Below are 17,932 nucleotides of genomic sequence, written 5' to 3'. Positions count from 1 at the left end.
AAGAATTTTTGGCATTTTATTTTTGGCTCTCACTATGGTAGTTCAGCCCAGCAATCTATTCACTCTTCCCATACTGCTGCTTTTCTTTGAGTTTATTATTCCAGACCCTATTAGTGGGTCCTTGGGATGTTGCCTGAGTGCTGATGATCATAAACATGCTTAGTCTTTGATGTGCTATTTATCATTTATATTTAGGTAGTATTGCCTGATGTACTGGGTCCCACTTTCTGTACTTTGTTTTGCATTCATCCATTAGGGGGTAATACGGCGAACATTCCTTCACTCAGGCAGAGAGTTGTAGACGTGCCAAGCCCCATCATCCTCTCCTTGTTTTATGAAGCATGTTGGGACCAGATGGTATCCTAAATAGAGCTTTTAAAAAGAGCCTTTCAACACGTTGTGTATCATGAGGTATTTTCCTCTCTTCTAGTGAATAGGTGATTTCTTATGGAAGGTCTGAGCCCCTTGTTCTTTATTTTTCTTATTTTTCTAGACTCCTGAGACATTTTCATAAAGGGAAGCAAGTGAAAACTCCAAACCTCAAAACATAATGAATAAAAAATAGTTACATTCAAAATGCTTTTGTATAATACTATCTCTTTTTAGTTTTATAACAATCCTTAATATATGGTAGAAAAATTATCTCCATTTTAAGGTGGAAAATCTAAGAATCAGAAAGATTAAATTCCTTGACTCCTGTCACAAAGAAAGTCCATGATGGATAATCCCAATTTTGCTATTCTATTTCTTACTCTTTCCAAAGTATTTATTAATGGCTTCTATGTCAAGATCCAAATTATCACTACTTGCCCAGAAATGATAGTGCAAAGAGGGAGAATATGTAAATTTGCTTCAATTTTATTTTTCCAAACCAAGAACCAGATACATGTAAGAATTTATAATTTTTGATGAGGAGGAAATGATGAATGACCTGGACATCAGTTCCTGATACTTGATGAATATTAGAAAAGAAAAAGAATACATGGAAAAATAGTTCTAATTAACTATATACAGGTTGCACTATGTATCTAACAGAAAATACTTGTACACAACCATTTTTGTTCATTTGGTGGGTTCTCTTTTCAAAACAAGTATCATATTAACCTACTTAATCATGAAAACCTTTGATCAAGATCTAAATGATGGACTTTTAGATACTGATTTTTAATTTAGTTGGTAGATTTTTTTATTTCCCTCTCCTAGACTATTTTATGCAACCAGTTTTATTTTTGCTCTCTATATAAGGAATCTATATTTCTTCTCATGGCCAAAGATATTAAAAAGCTTTATGTCAATGCCTATAAAACCCATAAATTCTCTTTGTTTTCAATGGATCTGATTTAACTAAAATGATTAAAATTGGTTTTTTCCCCCCAGTTTATCCTTGGGAAGAATAGAGAAATTCTGTAATTAAAACCCTAAATACAATACAAAAATACAATAATGTATTTTTATAATTCCAACCTTAATTAACTGAAATGTAATAAAATATCATAAAAAGGGTAATCATTATACAATAGACATTTAAAATTCCACTGAATATTCACAAAAATAAATAAGGAGATTGTTTTAGAAGTGAGTGAAAATTTCTTGAAAAGTTTTAGGAATATTTTACATTTCTTTCAGTGAGTTTATATTGTCCTCATATTCTGTTTAACATAAAATGCTGCTTTCCAACTGTGTATTAAACATGTCTTGAAATGTTCCAATTTCAAGGAATATGTAAAAAGTTTTTTTAGGTTAAATGGAGAAAAAAAGACCTAAGAAGAGTTTCCTATTTTCAGATATAAAATCAAGGATTCATCTTGAGGGATCTAAATTAGGTTATATCTAGGAATAATTATCTAGAATGCAAGTTTGCTTTCATTATTCTCCCACCTTTAAAGTTTATATAGATACATGTATATGCATAACTGAATCACTTTGCTGTACACCTGAAACCAACACAGCACTGTTAGTCAACTATACTCCAGTATAAAATTTAAAATTTAATTAATTAATTAAAAAAATACAAATATCAGAACTAACTACAAATATCAGAACTGTCAATCCCTCAGATCCCCTTTAGGTGACACACTATCAAGAACAAGACAGCCTAACTAGGCAGTGACTATTCTCAGTCCTATATTTCCTTTTCACCAAAAATTAGATCAATTTTTGTTGTTATTTTTTGTTAAAGCAGAAAGCTGTATTTTAAAGCTATGGATAAAGGACACAGCAGATGTTAAAACCCAATAAAATGTAGTTTCATGGGACAAACGCTTAACTAAAACTCAATTTCTAATAACATGGTGGCAGCAGAGTTGCAACATTGGCACTTCTCTCCTTCTCAAATTATATTTTTCTAGACTTGTTTTCTATGGCATATCTCCCTATAACAATCATAAATAAGGGTCATCCTACAATGACTTGGGGTCAGGAAGAGACAAGTGTGATTACTTCTACTATGAATTTATATATATTTACTTCTCTAACATAAGTACATAAATCTTTGGTTTTAGTTTAGTGGATTCATACCCTTAATCAACAAAAGTTTGTTGGGGACTTGCAGCATTCTAGTCTCTCTGGAGCCTATAGTCTAGTGAGTTTCATGATAACAAATGAATTCCCACATTTCATTTATCTTATACTCCATCTAATAGACATACACTTTTCACATATTGGCTATACACTCCTGGTGGTCTTCCATGTGGCATTTGCAATTTGTGACTCTTCCAGCCCCTATTTCTAGGGGGTCCTTTGCATGTAGCCGGGCAGATAGAAAAAAAATGGAACATAGAAAAGTCCTATTAGCTGCATATAGCTCCTATCCTGGAAGGGATGCGTGTTATTTCTGTTCATATTTGGCAAAAACAGCTGCATGCCTGGGATTCTGGGAAATGAGAAATCAACTCATGACCACTTACCTGAGAAAAATGGCAAGTCATAAACAGACATCAATATAGTGGTAAGGATTAGAATACATGATTTGAAAATGGAAACAGTCATGGAACATATTGGAAATAAATTATGGTATAATTCAATCAAATGTATTAATGAGATAATCTTGAGACACATGTAAAATTTATCTTCCAAAATTGTCAATGTCTCCTTCATCTTTAATTCCTCATCAGGGTATGTATTTGTGAAGATTTTAGGGTTACAAGCAACAGAAATCACCTAAAACTTGCTTTAAAACAAGAAGGATTACTTTTGAGAATTTAGGAGTGTGTTTCAAAACCGAAGAGCAGAAATATAGCAGTGTGGGGAAGACACTGGGACCAGGGACATATAAATTTTGAGGGCTTTAATGCTCCCTTATCTCTAATGCTTTCAGTACATCTCCATCACCTTGTCTCTCTGGAGACCAGCTCTCAACTTCTCGGTCCACAGGTGGTTGCAAGTTGCTTATGCTATTGTTCTCAGGTTTGGGCCTCCTACATTTTGGACTAATGGTTGAATTAGGCTCTTTTAATCTCAATTCATATTTCTAGAAGAAAGCACCTGATTGGTCCCACTTAGATTAGTTTTCTACCCCTAGACTAAACCAGTGTAGGAAGACACATAATATAAATCTAAACTGAGTTACTGATATCTGAAATGTACCTTGGTGATCTTTGCCTTATGAGACGCAGCTCAAGAAAGGAACTTAAAAGCTCGCAACTGTCAGACATAAGAACTAGATCAATGTATCTGAATTAGAGGATGCATAGATGAGAGTGGGAATAGATGAAAATGAGATAGGTGGGTTTGAGGAGATTGTAAAAAGACTTGGAATGCCACACTAAGCAAAGGCTTGATAGCAAGATCAAAGTGATGATTTGGAAAGATCATTACGAAGGCATTTGCAGAAGCTGAATTGGAATGAAAAAGTATTCTAAAATTCTGCTTGGCAATTGGTCTGGTTGGAGGTGTTTAGAGGGGAACTGGGACTATTTCAAATGTGATAATCAGGATATGACAACTCAATACAGTTTTCCTTTCATTTGTATCTTTTTGTTATAAAAAACAGGTTTTCATCATTTTTGGAGGTTTACTTAGCCACATTATGTTAATTACAGTATTTTAAAAATATACCCACAGTGAATAGTATTTACAATATATTTGCTGGCTATTTTAGTGAATAAAACATTTTCCATAACAATTTTTATAACACATGAGTTTACCTTGTTAAATGGATACTTCTTCACCTAAACTTTCATTATTTTACCTTTTGACATTTCTAGGACATTCAAGACTCATTTCATACTTTTAAATTTAAAAGTTTAGGAACCATAGGAATATGTATATAAGTGATATGTTTAGTTCTTAAAAAGTCAAAATACATAAAATTCATATACATTTCTGGTATCTCATTGAGGTAGAGTGTTCTTCTTTTTTCCTCTTTTTTTCTCAGTAGGCATAATGAAACTGCAACAGAGAAAACATTTCCAAAATATTTAACCTATATGCTTTTAATTCCCTTATAAACTATGTTTCTCTTCAGCTCTTCCCCCATGAAGTCTAAACCATAAAATTTCTCACCTCAAGGAAGGAGAAGGCAAATGCTCCTTAAGAAAAAGGAGTCATAGAGCAGCTCTCAGACTCAAAGCTCACCCCCTTGAGTCTATGGTATACATTTTTCCAAATTTTAAAACTTCCCTTTATGTGTTAAGATTAGAACTGATTGACTCTTCTCTTGAGGTCACAGATAGATTGTATAGGAGACATGAAGAAAGTCAAGACATGATGTAGAGTAACCCAAATCAGAAGAAGTTGAGGACACCATGGCCTCTGCCTTAGAAGGGAGAGCCCATAGCATTCAATATAGAGAGAAGGAAAAGGCAAGTAACAAGATAGGACAAGGGCACATGGGGAGAGGGAGATTAGTTTTACTCTCCCTTTACCTGGATTAAATGCAGGAGTGAAAGAGAAAAGAGCAGTAGAAGCTCAAGAAAAATAAAGCTTAAAGTAAGGGTTCTTTTGTTCTCTTTTCTCTTTTGAACTCTGAGAGGAGACGGACACATGGTGGTGGTGAGGGATGTACTCTATTGGGAGACCTTCAGCTGAATAGGAATGAATATAGGGTGTGTCCACCTAGAGAGATGGCAAGGGACAGTACCACTGAGTTTCCCTTAGGTCTGTGTGAAAATCAAGTCAGAGTTCTATTGTGCTCTGTTTAGGAAGTGTGAAAGGAAACTGAGAGACAAAAGCCAGTGGGCCTGCCTTGGGGTGACCATGGTGGTGACCATGGTGAACAGAGCAATGGCATGAGGTTGAGGACAGATGAAGGACATAGCTGAGGCCTAGAAATTCTGAGGCAATGATGTGCTTGAAAAAGATTACCAAAACAGGCTTTCCAGAAAAACAAACAACAACCAAAACCCACCTTGATTTGCAATACTTGCTGATATCTGTGCTCTAAATGTTCCCACCAGGAATGATTTCAAGTCATGGGAGGTCCAGCATGAAGGTGGGAAAAGATAGACATGATTGGCTGCACCAGCTGATATAAGCCTGCTCCAGCACACCATTCAAACTTTTGTAGGACTCCTCCCATCCTCCACCCCTCCCTGTGTATATTTAAGATAGACCAAAAACAAATCAAGGAGGGGCACAGAAAGTTGCAAATTTTCTGTGAGCTTTGTGGTTGGGATGAGGCCCCAGGTCACAGAAAGAAAGTTTACTCAAGAAAAGAGGGAACATTCATCAGGGTTGGGGACCGGCAGTTCTTCCACCTTGGAGCTTTTCAACTAGTGACTCCTTAATTGGTTATGGGCATAAGACATTGATAACCTGAGACTTTGGGGGCAACAAGCAGGGCTGGATGGGCCAGAGCCCCAGGCTATTGTCTCTAGCCTCTAGATGCCCTGGGGCCATTGAAAGCGAGCAGGACACTGTGGATCTCCTGGGCATGGAAGCCTTTCTGTGTCCCCCCCGCTTCTTGTAGGAAATAGACTCCAGCCTCCATGACCTTCCCTGAGTTCTAAAGGGCAGATTCAAGCAGCTGCTACTCTGGGAAGGGAAGGAATGCAGAGTCAAGAGAGGAGCAGCCAAGAAACAATAGTTGCAGCCTCCAGGGATACACATAACAATGCCCTTAAGCTCTTTATAGAATTAAAATCCAGTATATGAAGATGTTAGCATTCTTCATACCAGAGAAGACCACCTGTGGCCAGACTAAAGGAATCAGAGAAGCCCAACAAGAAGATTACCTGAGACGAGATTAAAGGAGTGCAGGCCCTGCATACACCCTCATCTTATCACCCCACCCTTGAACCATAACTATAAAACTCCTCATCAAATCCTTTTGTGTTGGGACACATAGTTTTTGAGGGCAGGAGCCCCCTGTGTCCCCCTTTGCCTGGCAAACAAAGCTATTCTTTTCTACTTCACCCAAAACTGTGTCTCCGAGATTCGATTTGGCACCAGTGCACAGAGGTCCGGTTTCTGTCACCATGTGAGGAAGGTTGGGAGGTTCTATTCTACTGGAATTGTTATTGTCACACCCCAACTCCATGGAGGTCTGCCCTGTTTGCCCGGCACTGGCCTGCTTCAGGGAGTAATGCCCACAGGGTTCTCTGCAGCCTGTGGCAACCGGCGAGGTCAGGCAACCAGAGAGAGCCCAGCTGAGGCCTCTAGGGCCATTGAGGGTCTGACAATGACTGAGGTTCTGGGTCATTTTGTTCCTGGAGACAATGAGTCAGGTGGTGCCAGTGCTGATGGGAGACCTTAGACCTGGCCCAGATCCCCATGGGAGATGGAAGATGGTGTGCTTTTAGTTCTACTATTATGTAGAATTTTTTTTTTTTTTTTTGGCTGCATTGGGTCTTCATTGCTGCACGCGGGCTCTCTCTAGTTGCAGTGAGCCAGGGCTACCCTTCGTTGCAGTGCGTGGGCTTCTCATTGTGGTGGCCTCTCTTTTTGCAGAACACGGGCTCTAGGGGCACGGGTTTCAGTAGTTGTGGCTCGCGGGCTCTAGAGTGCAGGCTCAGTAGTTGTGGTGCACGGGCTTAGTTGCTCAGCGGCGTGTGGGATCTTCCTGGACCAGGGCTTGAACCAGTGTCCCCTGCATTGGCAGGAGGATTCTTAACCACTGCACCACCAGGGAGGCCCTAGAATATAGAATTTTTAATCATTAGAACCTTACTTTATGCAGCTGGAGACAAAAAAAGTGCACCAGAGTTTCTGCCCTTTTAACATAAAGACAGTTATCTTCAAGATGCTCAGACTCATACAAAATTATCTGGAGGCCTTGAATCAATGTTAATGGAAGCCAGATTTGAGAAGAAATTATCATAAATATAAAAACTGAAAGCAGTAGATAAAGACCTGGAAAGCTCTTTATGGATTTAAAATAGAGACTTTTAGAAAAAGGACTGAAAGGAGAGGAATCTAAATTATTAGAATGAGTTGTGCTGATGGTAAATGTAACAAGAAACATTCTTTACTAGATGAATCAAAACACTTCAAATTTCAAGTAGCTGCAAACAAAACAGTCTCCTAACTACATCAGAAGAACGAAGCACTTCAGACAGCACTAAAAAATACTTCAGGTGAAAATTCTGATGCTTAGGGAAGGATAAAACTGTTTTCACAAGAAGCAAAAGGATGGAAAAGAAGAGTGAGTGAACTTAAAGTGGTATAGAACAAGTTCTCAAAGACAAAGCCAGACCAGGTCTCTGAGTGAACACTTGCTGTTCTTGGAGAAGACCTCATGGATAGTGAGAACATGGAATCCAATACACATAACAAGTGCATCAACACATGAACACCTCTTAGAAGACGTTTTAAAGAAACCAGTGTATGAGGCTGAGTAAATACCATAGTAGGCTAAATAATGGTCCCCCAATGATGTCTGCATCCTAGTCCCTGGACCCTACGAATATGTTACCTTACATGATAAAAGGGATTCTGAAGATGGGAAGATGCGATTAAATTAAGGAACTTGAGACAGGAAGATTATACTGGATTATTCAGGTGGGAACAATGTAATCACAAGAAGGGAGGCAGGCAGGTCAGGATCAGAGGTTTGTGTGGCCACAAGTCAAGGAATGTGTGTAGCCTCTGAAAGCTGGAAAAAATAAATGAATTCTCTCTTAGGGCCTCCAGAAAGAACACAGCCCTGCTGATTGCTATGTTGATTTTGGCCTAAACTGATTTCGGATATTTGATGTCCAGAACTGCAAGGTAATAAACTTGTGTTTTAAGCCACTAACTTTATGGTACTTTGTTGTAGCAGCACTATGAAAAAAATACACTTGCTTAAGAACCCTTAAAGAAAAATGAAAGCAAATGTACACTAAATTGGTTGAAAGATAGCATAATCAATACACTTTGAGATCATATTAAAATTCTCCAAAGTGAGAAAACTTTGCTGCAGTCAGAAAAAAAACAAAAACAAAAACAAAGACAAAGTGTGAAGCAAAAGTCCCAAGAAAAACACTCAATCCTTTCTGAACTGCATTGAGAAAAAGAAATGAATTTTCACTAAAGATTCAATTTAGAAGAAATTACCACAAAAACAGGAGAATATTTCCAAAGCAATTGAGTAGATCAGCCAAGCATGGGAAAAGTTGGGCACCTATAAAATACATGTCAATAATTACCTAGAAAAATTGAAAATAATCACTGAAAATTATCAATGCCAGCTTATTTCCTGTGAAAGATAAACTCACAATAACAGGTTGAGCGTGCTGATGGTTAAGAGAAGCCTTGATAATTTAAGAAAAAAAAAAAGGCAACTTTAAGGCAAATCTTAATTGAGGGAAAATTTAAATGTGAACTGTTCAACATGTAGTTTTCTGTGCCAGTCTTTTCCCAGACATTCTCATTGTGATATTGGCAGAAGCGGTTGATTACTAGAAGCCCTCTGGATGAAGGATTCCCGAGGAAGGAGGGAAATCAGGCCAGCGTGGGCATCCAGGCTTTGGTGCCCAGTATAGAACAGATGCCACCCAATGGGGCCATGACCCCAGGAGAAGAATTCCTCCATCAGGTCAACTCCATTCTGATGCATCAAATCCTCCAAGGACAGAGCTTGTCCTGATGCTTCTTGCACTGAAAAGATTCTTTGGACTTCCTTTTAATTCAGTTATCCCTCCAGAATGGCCCAAACTCTGGTGCTTAACATAACCTTCCAGTCAGAGGTCATTTGTTACAGAGAGTCCCTGACAAGAGGATCCCTGCCTGTCCCCCTCTTCTGGAAAGCGAAGGCAAACCTCGCTACCAAGGGACTTACCTAGCTCATCACATCCTCACTGGCAATAAGAAATATGACTCTACCAAGCACTGGATTCAGACTTGTGTCTACACAGTCTGCAAACAGATGTGAGTCACTCTCCATTGTTATCTCTCCTTCTAATGATTCTGCTTCCAGAACCATAGCAAGATGCTGTCCTTTTCTTGTTATTTTTTTTTCCTGTTTTCACTTTATTGCTATTAGTAAAGTGCCATTTGCTCAAATGGAAGATGGATAGAATTATAATTTGTAGGTTAATTTTTGTCATTGTAGATAATTTCATGGTGAAGCATATGATTTAGTTACTTCCATTTAATTCTATTTGCTTTTTGTGTGTTTACAGCATTTTTGTTGTTAACAAATGCATTAAAATAATCCACATACACAGCAAAAGTTTGTTTTGTCTTTCTTTTAAAATAATTTAGAACTTTTTCTGTTTTAGCTTTCTTGTTATTATTTAAGTGATTATGCTATAGATGAAATGGAAATGTCACAGGATAATAATTCTTAGAATAGTTTTTTCCATAAGTGTGCATCATATAAAGGTAAATCTTATTAGTGAATTGTTTCCATTTTATTTGATTTCTAGATGGTTTAAGAATAATATCTTTGTTGTTGCTATTTAACAACTTTTTTTCCTTGAACAAGCAGATGAATTTTTGTCTTCCTTATGAATATGTATTTTCCATTTTGTTTTGAGGCTGTAATTAAGTGATTGTACAGTTGCTCAAATGTGAGTGCAGCCAGAATTGTAATCCACAGGATAGTGTTTTATAAATGTAGTTTATTTAAAAGTGAATTTCATGAGTAAATTTTTTTCTTTTATTCTATTTCAAGAGAGTGTAAGGATATTATTTCATTGTTGAGGTTTAACAAGTTCCCGATAATAGGGACAGCAGTAAGAGTTTTACATGATTAGTTTCACATTTGGGGACATTTGAAATTTAAAATTCCTATCTGTGTACTAATTTACTCTAGTTATAAAGCTAATATGTTCACTTAAATAAGTTTATTTTAAAGGAAAAAACTCTTTGATGACTCACATTGAATTTAGCCTAAATCCAAACCCAAACACTTCTCCATGAACCATAAGCTTCCGTAAAAGCCAGTCTCCCATGGGATGATTTTATGGGTAAATGTGAAGCCAAGACTGCTACAGAGATCAAAAGACAAACAAAGCAACAACAACAACAAAAACAACTGCCCCACCAAGAAGAATAAAGCCAAGGGAAGCACAGGGAGATGGAGCTGGGCTCTTAGTTTACGTTGGTCCTGAACCCCACTCTTTATCTATATTTCCAGTTATGTAAGTCAGTATAGTTCCTTAATGTTTGAGCCAGTTTGAATTGGGTGTTTTGTTACCCTCAGTCAATATTATACTAATTGCTCTTCTCTCCTAATGGAATTTTTAGCTAAAGCAACATTAAATATGTATTTCGGTTATTTCAATGTGATTGAAATTCCTGCAGAGAACTTGTGCAATAAATTTTCTCCCAAATAAAATTATCTCATAATAATATTTCATATGCCAAATCTGGTAGGTGGTTTGATGCATCACCCAGAATCCCCTTCAGGAATGAGGTTTGAACTCTCTACCCTCATTCTATCTACTGAGAATGATCCCTGCAGCCCCCTACGCGCTTCCCTCAGCTCAGAAAGTCCACTTCGCTCAAGTTATGCCCTCCTTTCCGGGATAGCCTGTATCCAATAACTGATTGAGGTGAGGGTATAAAGTGCTGGCCCCCCTGCTCCAAGTTACATCAACTCTGAAGGATCATCTTAGATTCAGAGCCCCCACTGGTTTGATGAGGCTTCTGTTAAGACTACACTCTCCTATATATAAAATAGATAACTAATAAGAACGTTCTGTATAGCATAAGGAACTCCTTTCAATACTCTAATGACCGATATGGGAACAGAATCTAAAAAAAGAGTGATATATGTACATGTATAACTGATTCACTTTGCTGTACAGCAGAAACTCACACAACATTGTAAATCAACTATACTCCAATAAAAATTAAATAAATTAAAAAAAAAGACTGCATCAGAATTCAAGTTCCCCCTGTACCCATGCAGGCTGCACTCCCTTCCCGTCCCTTCTTTTCCACAGGTACTAATCCCAAGAGCACTCCGCCATAAACTTTCCACAGCTAAGCTCGGTGCAAGAGTGTTTTCCAGGGAATCTGACCTGAAGTACAGGATAACACTGTTTTACAGAATCAAAAATGGTTACATTGAAGATTAATCCCCTCCCCCTTGCCAAAATACTGGCAAAGCAGAATACCACTTGAAAAATCTGAATTCTTGCATTGTTGATTAACTTGCAATTCACTGAAACAAATGCTTGCTTGCCCTGCCCTGAGAACTCCTCAAAACATCCTCAAGTTGTGTTGATTAACAGGCTGTCATCACAAGGAAGTGTTTAAAGAGTTATACAACTTTACTTCTATTTATTGAAATGCAAAAGAAACATCCTCAGTTTTAGACTACCCAAATGCCCTAAAATGATATTAGTTTTGATTGGTAAGGTTGGAGGTTCCCGCGGTGAAGATGGTGTTTTCCCTTCCAGATTTTGGAGACTGAATTTGTAGTCTGTATCCTAATGGTTATCTCTCTACATTGTTGTTACAAGGTCACCTCTTCACTATTCCATCACTACCTTATGTTTAATCAAAATCTCTGCAGTCTGTCTGCACATCAGTTATTTGCTGTTCTTTTAATTGTTTCCCCTTCAGTTTCCCTTTTTCTTCTCTGTTCACTCTCTTGGGGCAATAACTTATAAGAATGAATCTCAGGTACCATATAATATCCTCAGACACTCACCGCTGCCTGGAATACATATCTTTGAAATGGCTAATAATAGAAAGAATTTCTTCTCAAACATAGACAATACTGCAATTTCTTGGATCACATCAAGGTGAATTTGAACTTGTCAAGTTTGTGTGTGCTGTATTCTGTAATTGATACTATACTTATATAGATATAACATGCCAATATATATCATAGAATATGCCTTAGGAAGGCTAATTTGATGCAGTGTACCAACTTAGAGAAAGTAGGTCCAGGCCTAAAGTACCTGCATAAATCTTATCTCTTTAATGAAAAGAATAGGCTCATACTTGATTCTACATTGACCAGGAAACTGGCAGCTTATTCTTATTGTCACCATTTGCATTTCCCAGACTTCCAGGCTATCCTCACCCCACACACTGCTTGCACTGAACTTCAAAAATTATAAAGACAGCTACAATGTTTAAAGGAAAACATTTTTATGACACATGAGGGAGAAAATGTGACCAAGATAAAAGCTAATTTTTGGCAATATTTACATGCGGGGATAATTGTGAACAAAAAAGTCTCAGTCTTCTCTTTCTAATCCCATTTTCTTTTTTTCAGAGTCTCAAAGAGCACGATTAGTCTAGGTCCTAAATTATGAGGGTATAATATCTGATTAAAATATGCTCACTATGATGTTTGAATCTTAATTTGCTCTCTAACTATCATAAGACTATGAAAAGACACGCCTTAGAAAAGAAATGACCCAAAAGCTTAATCACTAATAGCAAAATCATGGACACCAATGGATGATTTATATTTGTTTGGAGAGCTGTTAAAATGCCCAAATACTTTAAATTGGTATTATTTTTGCTTGCTAATATGATGCTTTTAGAGATTCTCAGAGTAAAAATAGTCTTTTGCCTTCCAGATGTGCATATGATTCACAGATAAATTCAGAAACTCTGGCCTGTATTGAACTGTAAACAAGAGATTCTTCACTTAGTCTTAACTTTCCTTGATGAAGGAGTGTGAAAAGCTTTCAATCTCTATAAACTAATATTGGCTTTTACAGTCCATATAAGTTTCACTAAAAGATGACTAAAACAATATTTTCTCTAGATGAAACTCATATTTTACAGCTCCTAGAGCATCTCTAATAATGTTGGAAATGAAAGTTCATGAAAATTTAATAAAATATACATTAAAATATTAGAAGAATGACATATTAATCCAATGAAAAAATGTGAAGAGTCTTTACCAAAGAATGAATTGAGGAGGTGAAGATTGCCAGAAGATAGTTATGCCTCTCAGAAACTGAAACACGGAAGTGAGCATCACATAATAGCTGATAGGTGAGTGATGAACTAATTCTTAGAGTTAGCCTTTCTTATTGAAACAACTGGAGCTTTATAATCATGCCCACGAGTGGCCCCATCAGATGGTTGCTATGACTATGAGACTGGTATCACAAGAAGCTATTAATAACCTCATTGCTGCTGAAGGAACCCTCCCATGAGTACTTGTACCAGGGAATGATTTGCCACTAAAGAAACTGCAATTTCTTTAGTTTAGTTTAAGATAGTTTAATAAATTTGTCTCCAAATAAATTAAAATAACCAAGCACAATGGAAGATCATTATGGAGGAAAATAACTTCTTCCAACATTTAATTTGATGCATGGTAGTGAAACTCATCATGAAAACTTTAATATGTGTTGAGCATTCTCACAGCTCTAGTTGGATTAATGACAAAAAACAGTAGCAGAAAAGTGTCTTTCAGTGTTGAGGAAAAGGGGGATTTCAAGGTGCCTTAGGATATATATGGACTTAATTTGGTGAATGATAGAGATAAGACAGTTATACATGTTCACTGAAAAATGTTTGATATAAAAAACTGTAGGTTTAAGTGCATTTGAATTGCTAGATATGTCTCCCTAAAGACCTCTCCTGGAAATAATATCACTTTTGAATTAATATGGTCCAGATTTCCTATAGGGAGAAGGAAGGGAAAGAGGAATAATAGGGAAAGATGTGTTCTTTGCTTGCCTATTCCACGGAAAGTAGTTTCAGAATTACTAATCCATTGAAAGTAATGCATCAGCTTGATTCATTATGATGATATAGTGTTAAATGCATCATCTTAACTCTGTTTTCCCCAGCTTTATTGAGATATAATTGACATATAATCTTGTGTAAATTTAACACATGTTGATTTGATACACTTATATATTGCAATGTGATTACCACCGTAGCAGTGTTAGCTAACACCTCCATCATATCACATAATTACCATTTCTTTGGTGTGGTGAGAACCTTTAATATCTACTCTGTTAGCAATTTTCACGTATATAATACATATTGTTAACTATAAACACAATACTGTGCATAAGATCCCCAGTTCTCCTAACTGAAAGTTTGTGCACTTGACCATTTCTCCCACCCTTCAGTCCCTGGTAATCACCATTCTACTCTGTGCTCTTTTGGTGGGAATGTAAATTGGTAGAGCCATTACAAAAACAATATAGAGATTCCTCAAAAAATTAAAAATGGAACTACCATATGATCTAGCAGTCCCACTTCTGGGTATATATCCAAAAGAAAGGAAAACAGGATCACAATGAGAAATCTTCACTTTCATGTTATTGCAGCATTATTAACAATAGCCAAGATAAGGAAACAACCTAAGTATCTGTCAATGGATGAATAGATAAAAAAGATGTGGTATATATATATACAATAGTATTTTCAGCCATAAGAATGAAGGGAATTCTGCCATTTGTGACGATGTGGATGAATCTTGAGGGCATTATGCTATGTGAAATAAGTCAGACAGAGAAAGACAAATACTGTATGATATTTATATCTGAAATTTTAAAAAGGTGAACTCACTGAATCAGTTTATTAAAAATAAAAAAATGTGTAAACTTAAACGAGCTTGGGAAAGTAAGTGATATATAAGCCTTTTTGACTTATTAGTATCATTTTTAAATTACTATCTGATTCATCACATATATTTAGTTTTACAGACAAAAGCATTTTGAACAAATCTTAAAATATATGTAATATATATTCGCAGTTCCCTTTCCCCTTCTAACAGACAATATCTGTAATCTAAACTAGAGCAATAGACAGGCTCGGTGTTACTTCTGTTCTCTCTCTCCTTTCTCTCATTTTCAAGAAGGAAGGCTTACTCCTAGCTTCACAGGTCTTTCTCAAGAACCTCTGGTTCTCTTGATTGTCACAGGTGTTTCAAGACATAACTACATACTACCTAGAACCCCTCATTTCCTAAAACCAGTTTCCTCCCTCCATTGCCAGAATTAACACCAACTCTGCAGGCAAACATACATTTTTAACTGAAGAAATAGGAGAGTTTCAGAGGGTGACCACCTGTAGGAGGAAAGATGTTAAATATTCAGCCACCAGGACTTTCCCTTGGGCCTCAGAAAATTATTCCCAAGGAGAGGAGCTCCCAATAGGCATTTCTTTCATTCCAAGCTACAGGTTTGAGTATCCTGCCCTCTACCCTTAGTCAATAATCTGTGTCTTCACGTAACCGTATTCAAAATGCCATATCCCTTCCTACCTCCTGCAATGAAAAGGGAAGAGAAGTCCTTATAAATTCTTTACCATACTCTCCCTACTCAAAGTAAAGCCAAATATCAGTGGCAGCAGTTAACAGCTATGCTGTGAGTCTTTTCTTACTCAGTGGTTCTCAGCTTGGTTATACATTAAAATCACCTGGAGAAGGTTTTAAAAATACTTATGCCTCAGCACCAAAATCACCCTCCCCAAAGACTTTTATTTGATTGGTGTTATGTGTGTTGGGAGAGCATAGTTATAAATACTAGCTGCAACCACATGGTCAGTGGCAGAAACTATAAGAGTTATAAGTATTCTTTCCTAAGTTTGATATGTTTGTATACTGTGATGGTTAATTTTATGTGTCATCTTGGTTGGCCCATGTTGTACAAATGTGTTATCAAACATTATTCTGGATGTTTCTGTGAAGGTGTTTTTAGATGAAATTAACGTTTAAATCATTGGACTTGGAGTAAAGCAGATTAACCTCTGTAATGTAGATGGGTCTCATCTAGTCAGCTGAAGGCCTCAATAGCACAAAAGACTGACCTACCCTGAGCAAGAGAAAATTCTGCAGGGACAGTGTTCAAACTTGAACTATAGTATTGGCTCTTTGGGCTTTAGACTTGAATTGCAGTACTGGTTCTTTCCTGGGTCTCTGGCCTGCCAGCTCAGCATGCAGGTTTTATACTTACCAGCTTCAATTATCACTTGAGCCAATACCCTAAAATACATCTTTTCTCTCTCTTTATATATCAAATTGATTGTTCTGTTTCTCTGGAAAACCCGGAGTAACACAGATTTTGGGAGAGTGAAGTGAAATACTGCTATAACAATATAAAGAAAATTTGAAAGTGACTTTGGAACTGGCTAATGGTTGGAGGAGGAAAGAGTTTTGAGGTGCATGCTAAAAAAAGCCTAGATTGCCTTGAATAGGCTATTGTTAGGAATACGGACGATAAATGTGATTCTGGTGAGATCTCAGACAGAAATAAGGAACATGTTATTGGAAACCGGAGGAAAGGCAATCCTTGCTATAAAATGGCAAAGAGTCATGTACCACAATGTTCATTGCAGCACTATTTACAGTAGCCAGGACATGGAAGCAGCCTAAGTGTCCATCGACAGATGAATGGTTAAGAAGATGTGGCAATATACACAAAGGAATATTACTCAGCCATAAAAAGAAACAAAGTTGAGTTATTTGTAGTGAGGTGGATGGACCTAGAGTCTGTCATACAGAGTGAAGTAAGTCAGAAAGAGAAAAACAAATACCGTATGCTAACACATATATATGGAATCTAAAAAAAAAAAAAAAAAAAATGGTCGTGAAGAACCTAGGGGCAGGACAGCAATAAAGATGTAGACGTAGAGAATGGACTTGAGGACACGGGGAGGGGGAAGGGTAAGCTGAGACGAAGTGAGAGAGTGGCATTGACATATATATACTACCAAATGTAAAATAGATAGCTGATGGGAAGCAGCCACATAGCACAGGGAGATCAGCTCGGTGCTTTGTGACCACCTAGAGAGGTGGAATAGGGAGGGTGGGAGGGAGAAGCAAGAGGGAGGAGATATGGGGATATATGTATACGTATAGCTGATTCACTTTGTTATACAGCAGCAACTAACACAACAGTGTAAAGCAATTATACCTCAACAAAGATGTTAAAAAAAATCACAAAGAACTTGGCTGATTTGTGCTCTAGTTTTTTGTGGAAAGTAGAAGTCAAAAGTGATGAATTTGGGTATTTATCTGAGGAGATTTCTTAGCAAAGGGTTAAAGGTGTGGCCAGGTTTCTCCTTACAGCTCATAGTAAAATGCAAGAGAAGAGATAAATTAAGGAAACTGGTTTAGTAAAAAGGAAATAAAACTTGAAGATTTGGAAAATTATCAGCTTATCCATATTGCAAAAAACTGAGGAAGTGTTCTGGAGAGAACATCCAGGGTGTGGCTGGAAACCTATTTGATAGAGAGATTATGGGTGTGACTCACAGATCTAAGGAGACATCTCAGCAGAAGCCAGGAATAGAGATGAGGTTATATCAGCAGAAGTACTGCCAGGTTGGGAACAATGACAGTGCAGAATGAAGGGAGACCATTGTGCTTCTGGGACAGTACAAGATGGGAAAATAGAGCTGTCTGGATGCTAGCAGAGATGCTAGAAGCCTGAAGAGATTGGCAGGGAAGCAACTCCCACCATGGGCCCAAAGGATGCAAGTCCTGGGGACAAGGCTTTCCCCTTCTTGGTTTCAGTGGGCTGAACTGTTGCCACCCAGTGACTCAGGGGTCTAGGCTGTTGTCCAGGACTCAGAGTCAAGGCCAGAACCTGAGGCTGAGGGGATTCAAGAAGGGACTGTCATCTCAGTA

The 17,932-nt window shown here is 37.4% G+C and overlaps 1 long non-coding RNA gene across 1 annotated transcript in view; it reads right to left on the bottom strand.

Moving 5' to 3' along the window:
• The window catches only part of LOC309628925, a 113,403-nt gene extending 95,692 nt beyond the window's left edge, over positions 1–17,711 (bottom strand). The window contains exon 1 of the long non-coding RNA XR_014244789.1: positions 16,899–17,711. This is a non-coding gene — a long non-coding RNA (uncharacterized lncRNA). The remainder of the gene's footprint in view (positions 1–16,898) is intronic.
• Between the last annotated feature and the right edge of the window lie 221 nt (positions 17,712–17,932).

This window comes from Balaenoptera borealis (assembly GCF_965194805.1).
Source record: "Balaenoptera borealis genome assembly, chromosome: 5".
Lineage (NCBI taxonomy): Eukaryota > Metazoa > Chordata > Mammalia > Artiodactyla > Balaenopteridae > Balaenoptera > Balaenoptera borealis.
The sequence above is the reverse complement of the archived record's forward strand: the minus strand, read 5'-3'. Positions and strand labels throughout refer to the sequence as shown.